Source organism: Helicoverpa armigera, chromosome 10 (assembly GCF_030705265.1).
Source record: "Helicoverpa armigera isolate CAAS_96S chromosome 10, ASM3070526v1, whole genome shotgun sequence".
NCBI classification, from domain to species: Eukaryota; Metazoa; Arthropoda; class Insecta; order Lepidoptera; family Noctuidae; genus Helicoverpa; species Helicoverpa armigera.
In genome coordinates this window covers 11,510,542-11,533,389 of record NC_087129.1, presented here as the reverse complement: position 1 = coordinate 11,533,389, position 22,848 = coordinate 11,510,542, and the positions used below count along the sequence as shown (strand labels likewise).

Below are 22,848 nucleotides of genomic sequence, written 5' to 3'. Positions count from 1 at the left end.
TTAATTGGTGTTGGCGCAAGATGCCTTCTTCTTCCACATATCTCTGTCTTCTTCTTTCGTGTCGATGACAGGTCTTATAGTGAGACTACACTTTGTCAGCCCACAGTCCTCCGGCGAGCAAGTTTCAGGGCACAGTGGACATGCGATGAGGTGGGACATGGTCTGTACAGCAACCCCGCACTCGCACCCAATGCATCTTTTTTGGTCTTTGGTCGTTTCATTCCTCAATATTCATCCATGTTCATGCCCACGACCTATGAAGCTATAAATTATAAAATAACACATAACAGTAAGTTATACGCAGTTATCTTACCGTTTAAAAGCCATAATGTGCATATAACTGCTAGTTTCCTTCAATTGCATGTTATTATGTAACGCAGGACCGTATATAAAGGTTATTTAGCTAGGTAGGTAGGTATGTTCCAAGGATCTCGTTCATGGTCTGATGATGGTGTTTGTTTGTTTGTATTTAAATGCTATGACCTACATAGTTTTATATTGTAGTAGCTAGTATCTCAATGGAAATTCTTTTTGTAGTCACCCCTAATATTGTTATATCTTTTATTATATCCGGCCGTCTATCATCCGATAGTTGGCCAACACAATAATTTGTAGGTAATTCGTTCTAGACTACCTACCTACAATATCATAGATCTCCGAAGTTATTAAGGTCCCTATCAAACTGTCGGTAGCAACCGCGGGAGGTCTTAAATATAATCCAATCTTGAATCTAGGCTTTTCTTAGTATTACACGAACTGAGAACATTTCATCATAATGTCACCAGTATTGACTGAGAGAATATTTATCGCGTATATTTATTTACCAACAAATTAAGGTCTCTTCAAAAATTTCCATGTAAATATGACATTGTTGATATTCGATACTTTACTTCCTCTTCCTGAAATAATGAACACAAGGTATTTTGTTCCGCCAAAATTGTCTGGTATCAAATAATGGGAAAAGTGACTCATTCTTTTGATGTGTCATCTCAAGAAAATACGTTCTTTGGAATTCGACAGTGACAAAAAGGAAAATATCATGGTTACTGCATCAAGCTTTTTAATATGAAAACAAGTGAACGCTTGTAGGTACACCGGACGACAAACGCACCACACTCAGTCCGCAATAGAACTCTCAATTTAAGGCTGCCCACAGTGCCCACGTCCGATAAATCGGTGACCGATTTTTTGTAGGAGTTAAGAAGAATACACTGATAACAATACTTGTAGAGCAACACACATATCTTCCAAAAAGTCGGTTGAACAATCCTAGTCGGCCTACAAAAAATTGGTCCGATTATTATCTGTCCTACAAAATGTATGACGTGGGCGTTCAGATTAAAAGGTTTAGGTTCGTACATCGTTGAAATTCAGAGTATGTAGATGTTTTTATTCAATACAATTTTGTATTTATTAGCTCATTCTGTTTTTGTGGGTTATAGAAACCTCAAATGTTTATGTACGAGATGTAAGAAAAACTTTTAGTTAACCAAAACCATATTATTTCAATTGGATGAGAATCAAATAACGAGATAAAGTTGTTTGCATATCATCCAAGTTATTTTAATTAGCACGATGCCTTTTTTAACCGACTTCCAAAAAAGGAGGGGGTTCTTAATTCGTCGGAATCTTTGATATATTTTTAATTTTTTTATTTATTTTCACCGATTATTCAAAGACGTCTTTCTGGACATAGTTGGGAGAAAGGCTAACTAGATGATCATAATTTCATAAACTATTTTTAATTTTTCATACTTTTATTTGATTGAAAATGTAACTAATTAGGTAATCAATCACTGCAGCTTGCAAAATAGTACTCCAAAACCTGATTTATCCTTCAGAAACTGGGTTATCCATACAACCGTTTCATTAAATATTTTATTATACTTCTATGTAAGGAGCGAAGTTGTAAAACCTAAGTATAGAGGTCGTATTTTGAAAATTTAGTGTCTTAAAATTTACATATTGCGCCAAAAATTTCACTAACAATGCGTAGGCGCCGGTATGTCAACACTTCTTTCTTAATGTCAAAATTTACATTTATTTTTTTTGAACGTTTGTCTAGAAAATAAATAACAGCATTGTAACTGATTGCAAATAAGTATCTCATTTGCATATAAAGATAAAAATATTTCGTAACTTACGTGCACACTTTTGTCTGCTGAATCTAGATATGTAGGTATACTAAGAAAAAAATTGAGATACCATACTTTAGCAAAGTTCTCGCCAAATAATTTTGCCGCTATGAAGTTGGCTATTTAACTTACGGATGATGCAGGTGCATTTTGATTGGCGTGAAGTAGTTAGTAGCCAATTTCAGAGGGGCAAAGCTATTTGAATTGTTGCATTTATTCCTTCAAATAATGTTTTTTTTTTAGTAATACTAAATAATATGTTAGGTATATTATTTATCCATCAACCATTTATCAAAGGATCGACAGGTGTGGAGACGAAATGGGGAGGCCTTTGCTCAGCAGTGGGACAGTTCAGGCTAATATAAATAAATAAATAATATTATTTATCCATCCTTACAAACTTTAAAGCATACTTTAATAGTAGATAAGCATTTCCAAGAGACACAATCAGTACTAATATTGAACTACCAATACCTAGAATATCAGTTGAACAGCAATCACATTTGTGGCGAACGTGGTCGAGGCTAGGCTATAACAGTAGATAACAAAGCCTAGTAATGTCACAGTATTAAACTAGTATGTACGTCTCGGGTACGTGGGTGAATCCGGAATATATTAGTGTGTTTCACGGGTACATTTCCACATTGAATATGTAGGTGATAACAGCTAAATGCTTTATGGAGTCCAAACTACAAAGATCTCATTAAAAAAGTCTAGATAGACTGGTCTAAGTTCATATGCAGTGTACTGCTTAAAAATAAAATACCGGTAGTACCTAAATATGCAAACCGATTTTATCGCTTATGACGGCTATTCTCTCTCAGGAAAGTTGCGGAGAACATTATAGGTACTTACATTATGTAATACGAACCGTCTGCCCAAAAAAAAGTAATTCGAAAGAGCCTACAGTTTGTCAGATGATGATCGAACGGTTATAGAAAGCTAAGAACCGGGGCACATATGACGGAACGTAGGCCTGAACGCAAACTTTTCTAAACACATGACATTAGGCTGATTAGTAATTATTTATGATACAGCGGGTGGTTTGGAGTTTTTTTTTAATTATTATTTGCGCAGAAGTGATTTATTAGCAAATAACCGATCCCGAGTGACGGCTATGACGCGATACACTGCGGGCAAATCACCGCTTTAGCCCGCCCCCGCACCTCACTTCATACCACAAAAGGGACCCAATAAATGACTTCTGCGCAGGTGAAGGTCAGAGCTCAAGATTCGTGCCGATAACTATACTTTTATAATCGACTTATAATAGAGCAAAAAAAAACTCAAAATTTGCGCTGACCATTAATGTTAATAATGTAGTGTATTTAATGTAACTTATTATTGAAAATTTACAGCTAATATCCTACTCTAAGCATTGTCCGATGTATTCTAGTTCTCACAAGAAAACATAGCAACATTGTATCTTCTAACAATAAGCTCAATCAATGGCTGTTATAATTCCCTATAGATTTCCCATTACAATGTATCACGCATATAAAGCATGATATAAACTGCGCGTTTTATACAATGATGTAATTATAACGAGTAACATTTTACTAGATACGTCATCTGCCGTGAGACTAAGTAATGTTATTACCACATTAAAGTTAATGGCAGTCATTTTAAAATCATTCAGTGAAATATTCAATCACACTGATATTTAATTATGTTTTTTCCTGATCTTTGGGCACGATTTAAAAATATCTGTAATCTGTTACTGTTACAGCCTTTTTATCGTCCCACTGCTGGGCACAGGCCTCCTCTCACATGGAGAAGGATTGAGCATCAATCACCACGCTTGCTCAATGCGGGTTGGTGATTTCAGACTTTATAGTCCAGGTTTCCTCAAGATGTTTTCCTTCACCTTTTTATCGGCCATTGGTGTCTAAGTATACTTAGAAAGTACATACAAACTTAGAAAAGTTGCATTGGTACTTGCCTGACCCTGGAATCGAACCCACACCCTCATCAAGCCAAACACATCAAATGCTTTCAGAAATTATAAACACCAAAATGATCAATAAAGCCGTGATCGTATTACTTACTCATTATAACAAAGTTTTAATGAGAATTTTAAGATGAGAAAAAACACGTGTAAGAAACAAGGGCAAGTCTAAGCAATACACAAGAGCACTTCAAATCATCAGCAGACAAATACATAATAGCTACAATTTTGATAAAAAACATAATTACTATGACTTCATGAAAACATTTTTTGCCACCATTTCGAGCTAAACCCAGCCATCTTTTACGAGCCTTATCATGATTGATATCTTTAAAGATAAAGATATAATAACGATCATTGCGGTACGCTCTAAAACCGACTATATGTTTGGCATCGATAAACAAGTGAAGATCGTAAAAAGTTTAATGGAGTAGAAAAGATGAGAATACTGAGTAGGCTGTCTATTGTTTTTCTGAAATAACGAGAAGATACTAAAAAACTTAAATAAAAAGTCTATTTTTTATTATAGTACAATCCTCGGTTATTAAACAATATATGCTCATCTTCATAATAAAGGAGCTATTTCTCAGGCTATCGACAGCATCCCGTGGGAACTACTTTTCATACCCGGATAAAGTATAGCTTATCACCGTGTATAGCTTTCGAACAGTGAAATAGTTTGTCAAATCGGTTCAACGTTCCGGAGCCTTTATGTTCCAAAAAAAACCTATTTAGAATATATTAGCACTGATTCGTTTGTAAATATATGTGGTTTTCATCATCTTTGTAATAAATAATTAATTTTAATGTAGAAACATCAGCACGTGTTTGAGTATGGACAGGGGATGTACCATTACCTCATAAGGTACAATTTTAGTTAATGTATGTTCATTTATTTGTATAATATTAGTCATGACTGTGTGTAGTCATTGTCGAACACAACTGGTTAAAGATGGTATGTTAATATATAATGTAAAACAATTAATTTTAATTACCTACATACATAGGTATCACTGAAACCAAAATAATTTTGTTGAGATGATACTGATAATACAGATTTCAATGATTATTATAGTAGAGAGATTTTTAGCATTTAAGGAATTTAAGCAAACCTTGCTAAAAGCTACATAGTTCCTTAAAAAACAAACTATAAATAAAACAAGGTTAAACTATGGTAGACACACAAAAAAATACATCCTTTATCCTTGCCCAAGTTTTGTCAATCCATCTCAATTTCTTCAGGCAAGTGAAAGCTTGACAAACAAACAGATAAACTGGCTTTCGATTTTATATCTTTTAGTAAGGATACACAGAATCCCTGAACATGTTTCAGTAACGATTTCCCTTCAAGCCGGTATTTTATGACGTCATAAAATATTGAACGATCGAATGAAGTGACTGTACGATGCTCAGGTTTTAAGAGAAACAGACACATTGCAAACTTTTTGTCGGCCGATAGTTTGTTTGGGCGCACGTCTGTAAGTCTGACACCAGTCTGACCAAGGGATATTGGGTAGTCCGGCTAACTGGGTTGAGGAGGTCAGATAGGCAGTCGCTCTTTGTAAAACACAAAGTTTGATTGGAATTAAGATTTTCTTAAAATATTTTTTTTTAACCATCGATCGACTGTCGGCCGACTGTTTAGTCTGCACTGGCTGGTACTGTAAGAGCTCCTTATATATTTAATGCCCAGTATATAAAATGGCGTACGCGTTGGGAACAAGAAATTACAACAGTTATAAAATTTTAATTATGGAATATTCAATTAACTGACTTAAGGATACGGATATGATGTGTAACGGTTTATTTTTGTTCGTTTTATTGGAATGAAACATGTTATTTTTAGCGAAAGGGACAGATGGCAAAACTTTTTTGGGTTTTTACAAGTTGAAATTCCATGCTGTCATGTTTTGGGCCATTAAAATGCCGCAAACTTTCATTGTGGATAATACTTTTTGCGATCTTAATAATTATTATTTAATTTGAGTCATGAGCTAAGTATTTATATCAGGAGCTATCTTTTTATTTTATTATGATAACAAATTAACAACTTAATCACTCGTTACAAGAATGAAAAATAAATATTTAAGAAACGAATGAACTTATGAAAGCTACATTTTAAGTGCCCAGAGAGCGTATTTTTGGATCCGGTTTGTCAAAAAACAAGGTTAAGTACACACAATTTGGTTTACAGTATTAAGTAATGCGATACCAGAAGATATACAATAATATTTACTTTGCAGTAGTTAAATAATTTATGTTGTTTTGAAGCCACTAATTACTGTCATTGTCGTGACTAACTTCAATTCAAGGAAATGTTTAAGAAAATACCCAATGAATTTTAATTTCTGTTTCCAGCATTATTAAAATGTTCTCAGAAATATCAGGGTTTTTTGGCTCAAAGATCATATTTTTATAATCAGATCATAATTCGTAGTAATTACAAGGCAAAGATATTTTCAAGCCCACTTGCTTGCTAGGTAAGAGGAAGTGTCTCTTCATTTCATATCTTTGGGCAATTCTCTCTTAATGGGCCTTCGTTTACATAAAAAGAAACACATGATTTTTTGTATTAAGAAAAATGTTAATAAGTTTACAGTATATTCCGAAAAATAAGATTCATCAATCTGTTAGAAAAGTTTAAATTCACACACTCGGAAATTCCTTTTACGTCGAGAAATCAACTATTTATTATTATTAATCCACAGAGAGTTTTAGCTTCGGAAGATTTTCAATAGGTAACTGGAAAATTCAAACTACTTTTATTCCTCTTACCAGTTTAATAAAAGGGCGACAAAAGCTTTATTTCTTATTCAATGATTAGTTTAATTGATAAGTTTAAAACAAATATTGCATTACTCTTTCTATACATGAGATAATCTGAAAAGAAAATACCGTCAAGCAAACATAATAATGACCATAATTTTGCGTGAAACCATCCCAAAAGAGTTGGCAACCAGATATTTTCTTAGCGTTAAAGCACCAAACACCAGTAACCTTGGCATCTGAAAGTGACACATGGACGAGGGTTACAAAATAGCTCCTGAATTTCACTGAGCCCTTACTCTAATACTATGACAAATTATAGTCCCTTTTCAGCTATGAAAAACTAGCTTTCCCCAGCAGTTCCACCCGCGTCCCATGGAGACTATCTTTTCTAGATAAATAGGCTACTTGACCTCTAAAAGTTGCAAATCGTATCACTAGTTCCCAAGATTAAAACGTTTAAGCAGACTAACCTTTCTGTTTTATGATATTATACACCAGCGGCAGATTGAAAAAAGTGTCACACTCTTACTGATTTTTCTTTAAGCACCTATTGCATTTAAGGGTCGCCGAATAGACCCTACGTAGCAATGACCATTATTACCGCATGGGGACTGTTCCAACCATAAACAGCAACTTATACGACCAGGACCACCCGAAATTAGTCCTCCAATAATATTACGCAACAACATAACGATACTTGAGGACAATGAACTCAAATAACTGCAGACTAAACATTCGGTCGACTGTTTGTCCGGTGGTTGGAAAAAAAATGTTTTTGGAAAACTCAGTCAAAGTTTTTAGCCTGTCTGGTACCGGACAAATACCTGATCGCTGTTACGTCTGTAGGTACTTCCATTCTTCTTCATACTGATATATGAGCCAAACCAACTATCGGCCGACTAAAAGTTTGCAGTGTGGTACTCTAAAGTTACTTCTATCCTGTAAGGACTTGTAAACGCAATTTCGCTCTAGGAATCCTAGATTGCGTTCCTAAGTTATGAAACATGTTGAAACATTCACATGTTAAATATTCGTGTAATTACTTTACTAATCAACATTCAGAATCTAGTTGGGCTAGAAACTGTAGGTAATTAAGCTGGGAATTAGCTTGGTTCATTTTGCTGGCTTTTTCATAATATGTAGTAGGTTTTACTACCTACATAGATACATATCAAATACGGAGTTTGTATATTCTAATGTACCAAGTACCAACATCTACTAGTTTTCTAAGCGTTTTGTAGCTAAGTCATTATAATCAGTGAACAACATTAGCACGGTTAAGTTTCAAGGTAATCGTAAATGCAAACAACTTTTCAGTCAGCCGATACCTGATCCTTGTAATGCGCACACTTCACAATATCTTCATATTGAAAAAGCCTAATCAAACTATCTGCCAATTATAAGATAGTAGTTGGCGAAGGTCTAAGTTATTAAGGACTAGCTGATCCCGCGAACTTCGTATCGTTCAAACCTTCACTGGACCTCTACAAGCATTTTAAAACCAAAATCAACTCAATCGGCCCAGCCGTTCTCGAGTTTTAATCAGACTAACGAACAACAATTCATTTTTATTTATATAGATAATTTTGCAATAAACAATATCTGCTATGAAGTTGGATTCTTACGTACTCCTTAATACTGAAATGCTCATATTTCGAAAATAATACTGTGTAGCCGATTAAGGCACCCAAATTAAATAGATAGCCTTGCGACTTTTGTCTTCAAAACAATACCGTTTAACGATTAAAGCAATAAGGAAATTGTTTTACCTTTACCCTTTAGAATTTATACACCCTTATTGTTTACTTAAGTTATTTACTCTATAAATAGCTATGTTATCTACTTTATAAGCCAGGTAATTCATGAAAACTTGAGTCTAATCTTTCTGGCTTTCACTAAAACTGGAGTCTCTTTGACTAAAGAGTTAGTACTGGGTTATTTTGGCACGTGCAACTTTGAAACTTTCGTTTGTCAGTTGACTTGTCAACTCATTATGAGCGAAGTGGGTGGGAATAGGAGTTGAATTATAGTTAAACAAATATACCTACAGGAAGAGTTTGGATAAAAACCTACTAACATTGTTATATTCAGCTTATTTTATTTAGGTAATCATACGTATTTAAGCGTAATGTCGCTTTTGCAATTTTAGGGTTCGTTTGTAGTGATAGTTGTCGATTGTTTGTTTCCAATAGATTATTGTACGGCCCATACGCACTGATCAATTCATTTCATAGCCCGATGGGACGGCAATCCGATACGACCAGAGAGAGTTCAGGCGCAGGACCGACATTAATGTACTCTCAATTACAACCTACAAAATAAGCAAGGATACAGTACAAAGGTACTTCATATATCAATCTAAATCTAAACGGTACATAAATGTCGATGAACTCTAAACAAACGGATGATCGTACATTCACTGTTCTAGATTAATAAGTATTATGAATGATGATGCTTTGTGTATGTAATACACAGTTGAATGTACTGAGAAATATTTACACTAACATTAGATGTAAAGTTTCTATGTATGTTTACGGAGGAGGAAGTCTCAGAATACGAAGGAGGAATGCTACTACATAGAGCACAAAATAGGTATAGGTTTTAATTACTCAGTAAGGAATAAATATTGAAAAAAAAGTAGATTGGAAAATGCGTTAAGGAAAACGGTTAAGGACGTCCCGCTAATGGTTTGAAGGTGGCGGGAGCAAATGGGACTGCTAGCAAAGGATGATTGTCACTCGTTGGGGTAGGTTTATATTTAGCAGAGAAGTGAAAAGGCCGTAATGATGACGGCGAGTTGGGAAAACGTATCTCGTAGACTACAAATAATTTAATGTGTTGTAAAGGATAATCAACAATGTGTATATCAGTCAATAGAATTGAAAAGTAATTTCACTTATAGTCAAATTTTTCAATGAGATCTGTAATGTTTTACGCCCATATAACACAATTACACCAAAACTAGAGTAGGCATGATGAAATTACTATTGCCAAAATCTGAAAGTGCAATTTCTAAAATAATGTGACCCAATGGCAGTTAGCGGTTTTGCTCCGAGCGCATAATTTTGCGTTCATGTATCAAGTAGGTGTATAATTTGCCTCGTTGTTAGGTAGCTAATTTAAAACCATAGATTTCGTTTACAGTTAACAAATTGGCTATGATTGTGCTATGATCTAGTTTTAACTGACCTTATAAAATAAGTACCTTTTGATGAAATAAAGTTAGCATGGATTTCTTCCCATAAGGTAACAGAAAGGAAAAATGCAACCACCTGTTTTAAGGTCTATGATGCATGCGTACGTAACTTATTATTTACTAAATAAAACTAAAAGTACTTTTACGAATTTTATTGCGGTTATATAAATATTATTTAATCCCGATGTTTCGGATCCTTTACAGCATCCATGGTCACGGGCGTACGTTAATATTTACGAGGTTAATATTTACTGCACTTATTTATCTTAGCTTTAAAACTATTTACCTACTGGCAGCATAAACTACACAATAACATACGTAACAACATGGTATTAAGTATCCATATTTCCGAGCATACTTAAAGTTTCCACCATTCACCACTACCTTAAACACCCAGTTATCATCATCATCAAAGTTCCCTATTCATCATCAGAACACGCCATCTCAATCAGCTGTTACAATCTATTACGAAGCAAGCAGGTTGTATAACAGAACCGGAACACATGCATGTATAACGGACCCTTGTCACGTGCCGACCCGGATATATGCTGATAAGAGCACCTGCATACTGTCAACTAAACAGTCGGCCGATAGAAAAAGATAGGAAAAATAATAGTTAAAAAAAACTAAAAAACACGCTTTTTATAGAAAAACGAACTAAAAAATAGGAAATAAATTTTAATGAATTTAAATTAAGAAAACAGTGTTAAAAATTTCAATGAATATTAAATTAATAATAGTGTGAATACAAAAAAAATATTAAAAAAAAAAGCGTGGGGTGCATGGTGTCAATAGTTATAAATATTTTATTGACAGATATGAGTACAGTGATTTTCATTTCGATAATATCTTAAAAAGCACCCCACGCTTTTTTTAAATATTTTTTTTTGTATTCACACTATTATTAATTTATATTCATTGAAATTTTTAACACTGTTTTCTTAATTTAAATTCATTAAAATTTATTTCCTATTTTTTAGTTCGTTTTTCTATAAAAAGCGTGTTTTTTAGTTTTTTTAAACTATTATTTATTTTCTACTTTTTAGTTTGTTTTCAAACTATTATTTGTTTTGTAGAATTAATATTCTTTTTAGTATACAAAAATTTGTCAATATTAGAGCAAACGGCTAAAGATAATTATTGGAAATAAAAATTAACATCGAGTCCTGCCTTATCGATTGTAGAGAAAAATTCTAGAAAATTTTAATTAATTTTCTTACGTTATCGACTATAGATGAAAATTATATAAATAAACAAAGATCATATTTTGCAAATTGAGAAGCCTAGAAGTCGGTGTCTAATGGATGTTACTTAGTTAATTTTGCCACCGACTTCTATGCCGATGCACCTAAAATTAGTTTTTTTTTTGCTTTTTAGTGTTTTGGGAGCTCGGTTTAATTTTTTTGTAAAAAGGTTATTTATTTAAAGCTTTTCAGTGATACGAATAGTTGTCACTATCCATACAAGTGGGAAGTTCTCATCAATACAAAGAATATAAGTCCAAACGAGGTATTTTACATATTCAGTTGTCGAGTTCCCTTGACTTTCTCTGGTCTCCATCATCAGGTCAGCTCCAAACCTTCACTGTTGCATAGGTCTTGTCAATACGAATAATTTAAGCCCAAACACGAGGTAGTTTACATATTCAGTTGTCGAGTTCCCTGGACCCTCTCTGGTCTCCATCATCAGGTCAGCTCCAAACCTTCACTGTTGCAAAGGTCTTGTCAATACAAATAATTTAAGCCCAAACACGAGGTAGTTTACATATTCAGTTGTCGAGTTCCCTCGACCCTCTCTGGTCTCCATCATCAGGTCAGCTCCAAATCATCACAGTTGAATAGTGCTTTTAGGCGTACACCTAAGTGTCAAGTTTTTACCCTATGTATGCCTACAAGTTTTGAAGGTTGCCCTCGATTTCTCAGGGTTTCCATCATCAGATCCTGACCTGATGAATATGGGACTAACTGGCAGCTATTCCGAGTCGAACAAAAAAAGAATCACGTAAATCGGTCAATAAACCTCGGAGTAATCGATGTGTATGTGTAACCTCCTCCTTTTTGGGAAGTCGGTTAAAATGGAATAATTTTATCAAATTAGTGTATTGTCATCGGTCCTCAATAAATCTACAAAGTTTGAACGAAATCTGGCCGTTTAAAGTGGGTCAAAATCGCGCCCAAAGAAGTCGGTTACAAACAAACATACAAACATACAAACATACAAACCTACAAACATACAAACATACAGGTGAAGCTAATAAAAAGCGTGTAAAAATGGGTCGGTTGGCTCGATGGATGAAAAGAAATCGTAGACTCAAGACCACTGGCTACATAATCGTCTGTTTTTTATAATTGTTTACTTTGAAAATTTTACTTGTAAAGTCATAGGGAATAGTTGTTTAAAAAAATAAACTAAGACCTTTGTCGGTCCGATACCTTCCGAATACCTAATGGTTGTTATTTTTATTTAGGCATCTTAGGCCCATGGAAAATACAATACATAAATATTATACAATTAAATCATATACTAATACGTAATGTAGTACTGTTATTTATTTCAATTAATTATCATGGGCCCGATAAAATTGTCGGCCGACTAAAAAGTCTGTAATATGCGGGTGCTCTAAGACTGCATCAGTATTCACAATGCATATAACCATAATATAACGGTGACATCGGCTTTATTAAAAGTAATATAGCAAAGGCGCCGGTTAGGTGACGAAGAATGAGTGTAATTTTGTCAGCTGCGTGTATTTTCGGGGGCGTAATTATTGCTGACTTTCTGACACGTTTGGCTAATGGTGAACGCATATCTGTCAGAATTGGCAAATGAATTGAATTAAAAGAGTTCCTTATATGAAATCTGAAACATTTTGACATTTGATAGAATTCTTAAGTTAACTGTTTGGCTGCATAGTACACTTGTGTGTGCCGCACACATGTAGAATCTTGCCTTAAAAAGGAACAATATGTATTTTTGTAAAAAAAAAAATGACATTGACTGTGTAACCTGTCATTCATTTTAGTATCTGTTATAACGTAATACCCAAATTAGATTATCGTCTGTCTAGGAATAATCTTTCAAGATGAAACGTATTGACACATTAAATCCATATACACTCAATAACAATATACCGACATTCACTTTACTAACCAATATTGCTTTACACACGGAATAAGGAAAGAGGAGCGGAGATGCCATAATGCTTGTAGGTCAGGCGCCTTCTCCTAGGTCAAATTCCTACGGTGGGCATGATCAAAACGATAAGTTACAAGTTAACTAACGAGGCGTTGAGGCACGTATTAAGGATTGTTGGTTAAATGGTTGGGTCCAAAAAAGGCGTATAAGAGCCAAAACAGTGACGTTCCTCGTCTCCCGTTCACCCATATTTTGGCGCGCTTCTTACGCAAATTTTCCGTTAGGGCACCTCCGCTAGTCATTTTGTTCTCCAGGTTTTACAAGTATTTAATGTTTTTTTTTCATTTACAAAGTGTGTACATTATGATTGATGGATGTTAACAGAAAAAACACTTATGATAATAAAAAACTCGTTCATTTTAAGAAACCGTCTCAAGCAGCATGTGAGCAGTATGTGAAAAAATGTTTCCATAGTTAATTAGAAAATATTGGAAATTTCCTTTAGATAAACAACAAGAATTATTTTTGGAGACTAAATGTGCTACAAAGAGTATTCAAAGAAAATTGGTATAAGATGTAGCACCGTTACATAGAAATAGGTATTGTCAATGTCCTAAGAATTTTTATTATTTCAGAAGTCGTAGTTAGAATTAGCTCTTACAATTTTGTTTTATTGTCTTTCCTTAATACCTGTAGACATTATTTTCCGTAACTAGGACATAGAACATGCCTTTTTTTTCGTTAATAATTATCATTTACCAGTAACATTTTGTAAATACATATGTATAATTATGCATACTCGTACCTACTTGTGAGGCAGGTTTTTTTTTACAACTATAGTTCGGCCGTTCAGAGAATGCATTCCTGACACATCGCGATTGAACTGACGACGTAACTTTGTAATGGCGTTGCAGTTACGATAAAATTTTTTTGCTGATTGTTTACCGTTTTAACAATTGATGAAATAAATTTAAAACAACATTATTATATCAATAATCAATGAATGTTATAATTTTGGTCCAAACTGAGTGTCAAATAACTTGGTAAACAATATTTTTCTAAATCTATACTGCGCTATTACAAGGTTATGTCAGCGGTTTATATTTTGTAGTGCTGTGCTAAAAATAACAGGCAAGTATCGTAATCTGTTCTTATACAGTTATAATATAAAATAATACGTTTTGTTTTTCTTTTTAAGAATTGGAAAATAATGGACTATAAGATTTAATTATAACTTTTATGAAATATAAAAATAAAACTATGACCAAACCGCATTTTTATACTTAGATTAAAAATGGTAACCCCAAATGGCGTTATGGGCCGCCATTTTGTGACGCTAAAACAGTCGTCTGTTGTCGTTTCGTGCGCATAGACCACGTTTTTCAAGTGTTTTCGATCTGTTTTTATTTGATTACCCGGCTTTCGTTTAACCGAGATATCAGGATTGATTCTGTTATTGATAATAATATAATTATACATGTAGGCGAAGATGATGATGAAGACACCACTTCCTCAAGCAAATCGGAGTCTGATTAATATTCTGTACGCACATTCAATTCAATGTACTTGTAACAAAGAATAAATAAAACAATTTTATTATATGAATATTACCTTTTTTTGGTTTCCACTTAAATAACTAAAATATGAAACAAATGATTCCGCCAATTTAATACGAAAATAATCTTAAAATAATGCGGCGGTTTATTTTGGGGGAACGGTAACGAACTCAGTGTTATGTTGTGCCCATCACTAGTCGTCACTAACTGATAGGTGTCAGGAACGCATTCTCTGAACGGCCGAACTATAGTACTCATATTTTCGGTTCGTGTACCCAATAATTTCGTAGCCACACCATATTTCAAAATCCATGTATTTCACAACTTATAAGTCTAAGCTAATCCATCACAGATTATACAACATACATGTAAGCTTTGCACAGATTTCTAACATTCCTATGTTATCGGGCATTACGGACTATTACAAACACTTGACTGTATCTATTATGTACCAATAGATTTGTCCTCGTTTCGCAATTTCTTACAAATCTGATGTTAAGATAATGGAATATCATGTAAAGGTTGAAGAGTTTGTTTGTTTGCTTAAACGCACTAATCAGGTGCGATTTGATACATTATTTTACAGTGGGAGAACTACAGCTGATAACAGAACCATTTTCAGTTCACAAATCGCCGTTTTGACCAATGGGAGGCAATTTCACGGCTGGTTATGGTTTGGTTATCGTTATAGTTAAATGGTGTAACTCACCATCAGTGTTAGGTAGATTTATTGAGGAAGGATATAATCTATTCATTATCCGGGTACGCCAAGTAGTTTGTTCCCAGGGATGTCTATTATTTATTTATATTTTTTTAGTGTCATTTATTTATATCACTACGTAGGTTCCAACCTACACGTACCAGACAGATTTATAATTAAATCCGTCGGTGTTATGTCCTACATCTGTTTTTGTTTGACTATAAAAAATACAAGTCGAGCCTACAACCAAAACCGGAATATTATTGTATGACGTAACTCAATTGACCGTGATAATACATACCTAGAAACATGCTTACATAAATATTTAGTTGATTAGTCCTTTTGAGATACGTCATTCAATGAATCATAGGACCTTTGTAAATGATAAGCAAAAATAAATGCTCTGGCCCTAGACCATCTGGAGCCATTCGTGTGCCATACACAAAAGGCTTGAGAAGAAACAAAGATGGGTTTCAGCCAGTAAAAGTCTAATACACCCAAAATACTGATGATTTTCACTCTACCAAAAAAGATGACCTACCAACAGTAGAAATCATTGATCAGAAACATCTATGATTTCGCAATTACCAACAAAAACGAATTATGTACCCATTTACAAGTCGACGATATTAAAACAAATATTGCTCAAAATTCAATTAACACTTCACTTCTGTGCAAATAGAGAACGAAAAATTAAAAATACATAACAACCTGGTTGGGGCAATAAAAAATCTGCAGTCTGCAATAAAACTACCGCAACTTCAAAAAAGAAGATGCATTTATACAGATGAAATTGATCCTGATTGATTTACACGTTAAAGAAAACCAAACAAATTTGTGTCTTTATTCCCTTAGGGAGCTACAATGCCACTAACACACACAGAGACACATAAGTGGACGTATGCACACACTTAGGAATATGTGTAACACTATAGCTAAATACAAACTTATAGGTAGCACTTCCATATTTCGAAAACAAAAACTCATAGGTAAGTACCTCTTAACATCACAACAACAAAACAAATGACGATGATCATTAATAAAAACTCACTAACAAGGATAAATCTTACAACTGCGGTCATTGACCTCAAGTAAACGCATCCATTAGGTGACGTCACAACAATTGGGATATTTTCCAATGACGTCATCAGCCACAGCAATCTAGACCACTGACTGTACGTCGTTATGATTTTATCTGAACGAGATAGTGGATTTTAATTGATGAAACAATTTTGTTGCAGGTATTGTTTTTTTTTTGTAATCAAATGCTGGAGAAAATTGTGATCTAATTTTACTGAGATGGATATTATTCATTTTATCTGTATCTTTTGTATAGCCTATTATTCACATAAGATTTGAATAAAACTTTTCATTAAAAAAAAAATTACGCAGATGAGGCTGAAAAATACTAAGACTTATTGTTACTTCAATTGATGAAGATTATCATGAAAAAAAACATCGTAATCATCTATTGTAATCCCGGATCTGTATGTTACTGAATGAAATGACATCAACTCCAAGGCTTAATGAAGACTTGCATACCAATTAAAAAAGGTTAAAAATCCTTGCATATGACCTTACTATCCCACACCATAGCATTTAGCACGAACCCGCTCAATGCCACCACGAGTAGGAATTCTGACGTCATGAAGATGACTCCTTAGATCATATGACCAACCAGAAGCGCATTGAGCACTAAGGTTTATGTGAAACCGAGTTCAATAATCTACCTAAAACCTTCTAATAAGTTTGAAGTGCGATTATCCCCAAACGTGAGATTATTGGACATAAAGATATCAACAATACATATAGGCAAAACTGAGAACCTCTTTTTTTTTAAGTCGGTTAAAAAGGCTACCAATTTACGTATAGGGTAGAGGCACCCCAATAAATAGTGATAGCTCATTCATGCATTTTCGATCATATCGTTACGGACGAATACAACAAAACTGACAAACACAAATATAAACTTGACTCATGTCTATGAAACGAAGCTTTGGTACCTACCACTTTTATCGTTGAGGGAAGGAATAAGCTATGGCGTCTCCAGTGGTTGAAATTCTCTAAGGCTGACTCGTACAAAACGTTTTTAACAGGTTTGTCAATACAAGGTGCGTTAAAAACTACGTAGGAAATTAGGATTTTCCCTGAGTATGACGTCAATTGAACTCGTCGTTCGGGATTCACAGGGCACAAGAAGTTATTTTATCCCTGACTTGGTTGAAATAGCTGTTTTACAAAGTCAGCAACATGAATATTATAAAGCGTGTATGGTTTATTTTTATTTTTATAATTTACTGTTTAACGTCACGTTTTTGACACATGGGAAAATTATCCTCTGTATACAGGAAAATCCCATTTACCATTAAAAGGTACCATTTAGGTAAAAAAGGTAGGTTTTACCATTGTAAGGTAGGGAAAATTGTCCTCTGTATATAAAATCCTATTTATTATTACCAGTATTACACAATTTTACAAACTCGAGGTTCAACTGAAGAAAATATTGAAATTGAAATTGGAAATATCTTTTGCCAATCAAACTTTGACAAAGTCTATAAAAATATTTTAATCTATACTAATATTATAAAGCTGAAGAGTTTGTTTGTTTGTTTGTTTGTTTGTAATCTCAGGAACTACTGATCCGATTTGAAAGATTCTTTCAGTCTTAGATAGCTCATTTATCGAGGAAGTCTATAGGTTACTTTTTATCCGGGTTCGTTCAGAGGTTCCCACGGGAAGCGGGTGAAACTGCTGGCAGAAGCTAGTATACCTATAATGGTTGATATATTATTACTTATTCCTGTAAGATATGTTTTGTTTTAATTTTTTTATAATTCTCAGGAAACAAAAAAAATATCACTCAGAAAGATGCAGTAGTAGGTAATAGTAGGTATGTTAAAAGATATATTATCTTCCCAATCAATACTAATAACTAAGGTGCTTCGCAGTAATTGGGCTCGATTAAGTGGTAATCAGTGAAGGTAGTTAATTGATGTTATTTGTATCTTTCCACGTTATTATCGTGTATGCTACCTGCATACTGATCATATAATATAATGCCTATATTTACTTTAAGAGCTAGGAAAAGTCTAAATATCCTTTTTTTTTGGTGATGGGAAATTATCAGATGACCTGTGGGGTCTGTCCCTTAGGAACTTTTACTATATTTCACTGACTAAAACCTACCTTTGTTCTTTTTCAATCCTTTTGTGTACCTCTTGCGAATAATCCAGTAGCAGTCTGAATTTAACTGGGGCAAGCATGCAATCCATCAACCCTTTTCTAAAGAAATTCACAATAGATTTTTCTTAGTATTTTCTCATAAGCAAAGCCCAGTGTCTTGGTTGATTAAGTGTAGGTACTTAAGCGTTAAATGAATAATCAGTTGGTAAGAATAGTTAGTAAGAGTCTGATTCGGATAAAGTTTTTGTATTTTTCTTAAGACATGGTACGTAGGTAAGTATACGAATGTTTTTTTTTGCTCAGCTTTGTTTTATTCTATTCCATAATCGCTAAATTAATATTCAATTGATTTGATCCTCTAGACATTTTTGCGCATTCATCATCTTCAATTGAAATGCTTACCTACGTTTTTCTGACCATTCTTACTGCGAACGTTTTTGTCAGTAAAAAAAAGCTTTATTTTATAGGTACAAAAACTTGGATAAAATTAAATACACATGTAGGCATCGTCGTTCAAAAAGTGACTGAACTCAGACTCAAGAAATTGTTCAGAATTGATCATTTTGTTCGAACGTGCAATACATGCGGATTAATTGAAAACAATTGAAAGAGAAATAAATCAAAAGAATGTCGAATCAATAATGTAGAAAATTGGGGTTGTTAAACTTTCGTATTTGGTAGAACGTTGTTTCAATATATGATTTGGGACTAATCTTGAGACTGAAAAAAATGATTGCAAGAAAATAAAACCATCTTCAACAACGACTTAAAACGTTCTCCAAATTTAACAAATACTATGCTGAAAACCGCATCAAAATCGGTTTATCTAACGCGAGATGATCCCGCACAAACACATGATGATGATGATGTCCTCCTAGCAGGACCAACATACATACAGGTCAATCGGAAAACCAACTCGTTTTTGACAAAATAATCATTACCTTTCAGAATTCCTTTAGGTACCTATATGAATTTCTGAGCGTTAGAACTGAAATTCTTATTCATTCAAATTCAAATTAAACAGCTCACTCCTCAAATCATCAATTATAGCGAATCTGCATTATTTGCTTGTAGGTATGCAAGGATTCATTTTACAATTTATACCTTAAAACTATTTAGTACCAATTAGTGCAGTCTAGACAGCTAATTAATAAAAGATTGAACAATCAAATTAAATAGGGAACTCCACGTGATGTGGTTTTCTTCGAGTTCGCAAAAAATGGGACTTTTTTAACAAACGCGTGCTGCAGAAACTTGTTTTTGATTGTATCGTTTGAAACCTTAGAGCATATAACAAATAGGACACGCCGTTGTCATGCCTCCCTCTTTACCAAAAAACGCGGATACATTCAAGGATTTATTGAGAGCAATTGTTTTTCGTATTTAATTCAAACAGAATGTTTATTGATGTCGAGTGTGAATTTGATATAAAGATTTTATGCATGTTTTTGTCAATTTTGTTATTTACATGTGTCACATGACACAGTAAATAACAAAATGATGATGAGTAGTGATGTGATGGAAAATGCATAAGTAAACAATCGGCATTGTTGCGTCGCCTCACCCTTTGCAGACTGTTTCGTACACAGATTTCTGTTCATGGCGTACCCTGTTAGTTAAACGTTCTAAGTTTGAACCGGATTCTGTTACACATTGCGTGTAAATCGCTCGCGGATATTCGGGTATGTTTTTGTTGATATAACGCATTGTATTCAGATGAAAAGGCTCGTAGATTAGTAACGAGCCACGACTTTTTGCCCACGGATATTAGTTGTTAACCGACTTCAAAAAAGGGAGGTTCTCAGTTTATCTACTACTTAATTGAGAACCTCCTACACAGCAGTCGGATTATGAATATTGATTTGAAATATTTATAAATGTAAAGACAAGTTTGGTACGAATGAAAATTATTATTAAAAATAATATAAACAATCCGTGAGAAACTGGGTTGAAGCTACTTTATACAAAAGCAAAATAAAAACACAAAAAGAAAACTTTTGGAGCATTAAATACAAATAATTGCGTTCTGTAATTGCGAGGTACCATAAAACCGAGATAGGTTTAAGTAAGTCAGATAATAAACAAGTTTCAGAGAAGGTTAACAAGTCTTCAGGTTTAATATCGAAATAAACGCCTATACGAGCTCATTAACTTCATACGAAGATACTTAAAAGAAAAATAACTGTCTTCTGAAGTTATTGTAGGTATCTCCATTATCGATGTTAATTATCGAAATAAATAAAATGACGAGTTCATAATAATTTTATGGGTGTAATTAAGTACTTACCTTTTTTAAAAAAATCTGTGTTTGTTTTTATTTATTTAATTAGAAAAACCATTTAAAAATATTTCCATTTTATTATTAAATCAAAACTTAATTTTTAAGGCTTAATTTTTGTTGCGGCTATTCAGTATAATCTTATCGAAAAAACTAAGATTGACAAGATGCGATACCGCGAATACAATATCTTTGCTAATGCACCTAGCTTATTTCCTCAAAATTATCTGTCTGCGACAAAAACTGTCTCATAAATAAAACAAACGATGTGTTGAAGACATAAACCCTTTTATATTCGATCCTAAACAAATATACCTAAATTATATCGATAATAATTAATAAACAAAACAGAATCACCTTGAACCTAAAAAACTGCACAAATTATTCACCGCACGCAATTTTTACGCAAAACACGAATACCGTCGGAATAAAAAATAAGTAAACAAAACACTAATTTGGTTTAATTTGTACAAACATTTTTATTTTTCATTTGAAAAAACAAAAATGAATTATAAAAAAACAATAACCTATCTCGAAATAAGAAAAATAAACAATTGACAAACACTACCAAAAAAAATGCAAAACAAAAAAGGACGGTATAAAAAAAGACAACTGCATACCTCAGGTCAATGACTGTCAAAAAAGAAATCCCTTCACTGTCCTTTCCACATACATCACTTTCGTCACGATAATTTGTGCGAAACCGTCAACACTCGACTATCGCGTACTACCCGCACGATGTCCAAACCAGCACTGCAGTTGTGATTGCGTTGCGAAATGCTCAGACGCAGAATTACAACACCATTTTACATTGACCTTTACAACCAACCTGCTTTTCCCTTCCCTTTAGTCAAACACACGCATCGAAGGCGGTGAGGGAGGTCAAGTTAGACTGGTGGTTTTTATAGGCAATGATTTGGCTCATTATAAGGACGGTCGAAAGGCTTCACCAGGGTTCAGTGACTCTCAAAGTTGTAGTACTCGGGAAATCCGAATGCAGTAAGGATTGCCAGGTCATGGCTGCATGCGGATTTGAAGGGAAAATTTAGTAACCATGTACGTTGTTAGAATTATTTACTACATAGACCTTTAAGTAGGTTATTCGTTGTATTAAGGAGCTGCACCTATGAAGTAAAATTATTCGTTGAATTAAGCAGCTATGAACTACAAAAATACGAGCTCGAAGTAAAGTTGGTATTTTCTATGTTTATCTATAATGTTACAGACGTGAAAATCTTTAAATCACATAGCCCTAAATAAGTAACATTTCCACAAATATAAAGATGATATTATTTCAATGAGACCCTAGCAGGTCATTATAAAATATCGGGTTTCATTAAGCATATTTTTCTATAATATTCGTAAACAGTTTTTATTTCAATAAACATAATACTCATATGTACTGCCTGACAAGCAAATTAAATTTGCTATTATACATATTTTTTTTGCGTAAATTGATACGCCTCTGACGTTATTACAAAACAAAAGTAGGCTTTTGTAACAGAAGACGAACCCTTTGCTTTGTATCATGTTTCATGAGTGCGTATAAAAACATGTTACACATGCTAAAATTCGGGTCTACATATTAAAGTTGCTGTTCTTTTAATAATGTGTCTTTTTGAATAAAAAGTTAGAAAAAGGTTATATCTATGCGTTATGTCAGAAATCGTCAGTTGTCCATGTAGTAAACTGAACGAGTCTGTGTAAATATAATTTTTGATTTCCTTGAACTTCGTATCGTTGACATTGACGTAACTGCCCCTACAAGTAATTTTTCTGCCGCTTTTTAAGATGCAAGTGCAACCGCACAAAATGGAGAATACCAAACGTTTTGCAGGTAAAAGTAACAGGAAGGAACATTAACAATTGCAACAAGAATTACAACTAACTATCATTTAATTTAGATGGACAACATTGCAAGACACATTAGGCAACTGATTTCTACCAA

The 22,848-nt window shown here is 33.8% G+C and overlaps 1 protein-coding gene across 1 annotated transcript in view; it reads right to left on the bottom strand.

Annotated features, from left to right (window-relative positions):
* The window catches only part of LOC110370986 (proton-coupled amino acid transporter-like protein pathetic), a 49,381-nt gene extending 27,704 nt beyond the window's left edge, over nt 1–21,677 (bottom strand). Inside the window, exon 1 of the mRNA XM_021327029.3 lies at nt 21,521–21,677. The gene's annotated coding sequence lies outside the window, so the exon portion shown is untranslated. The remainder of the gene's footprint in view (nt 1–21,520) is intronic.
* Between the last annotated feature and the right edge of the window lie 1,171 nt (nt 21,678–22,848).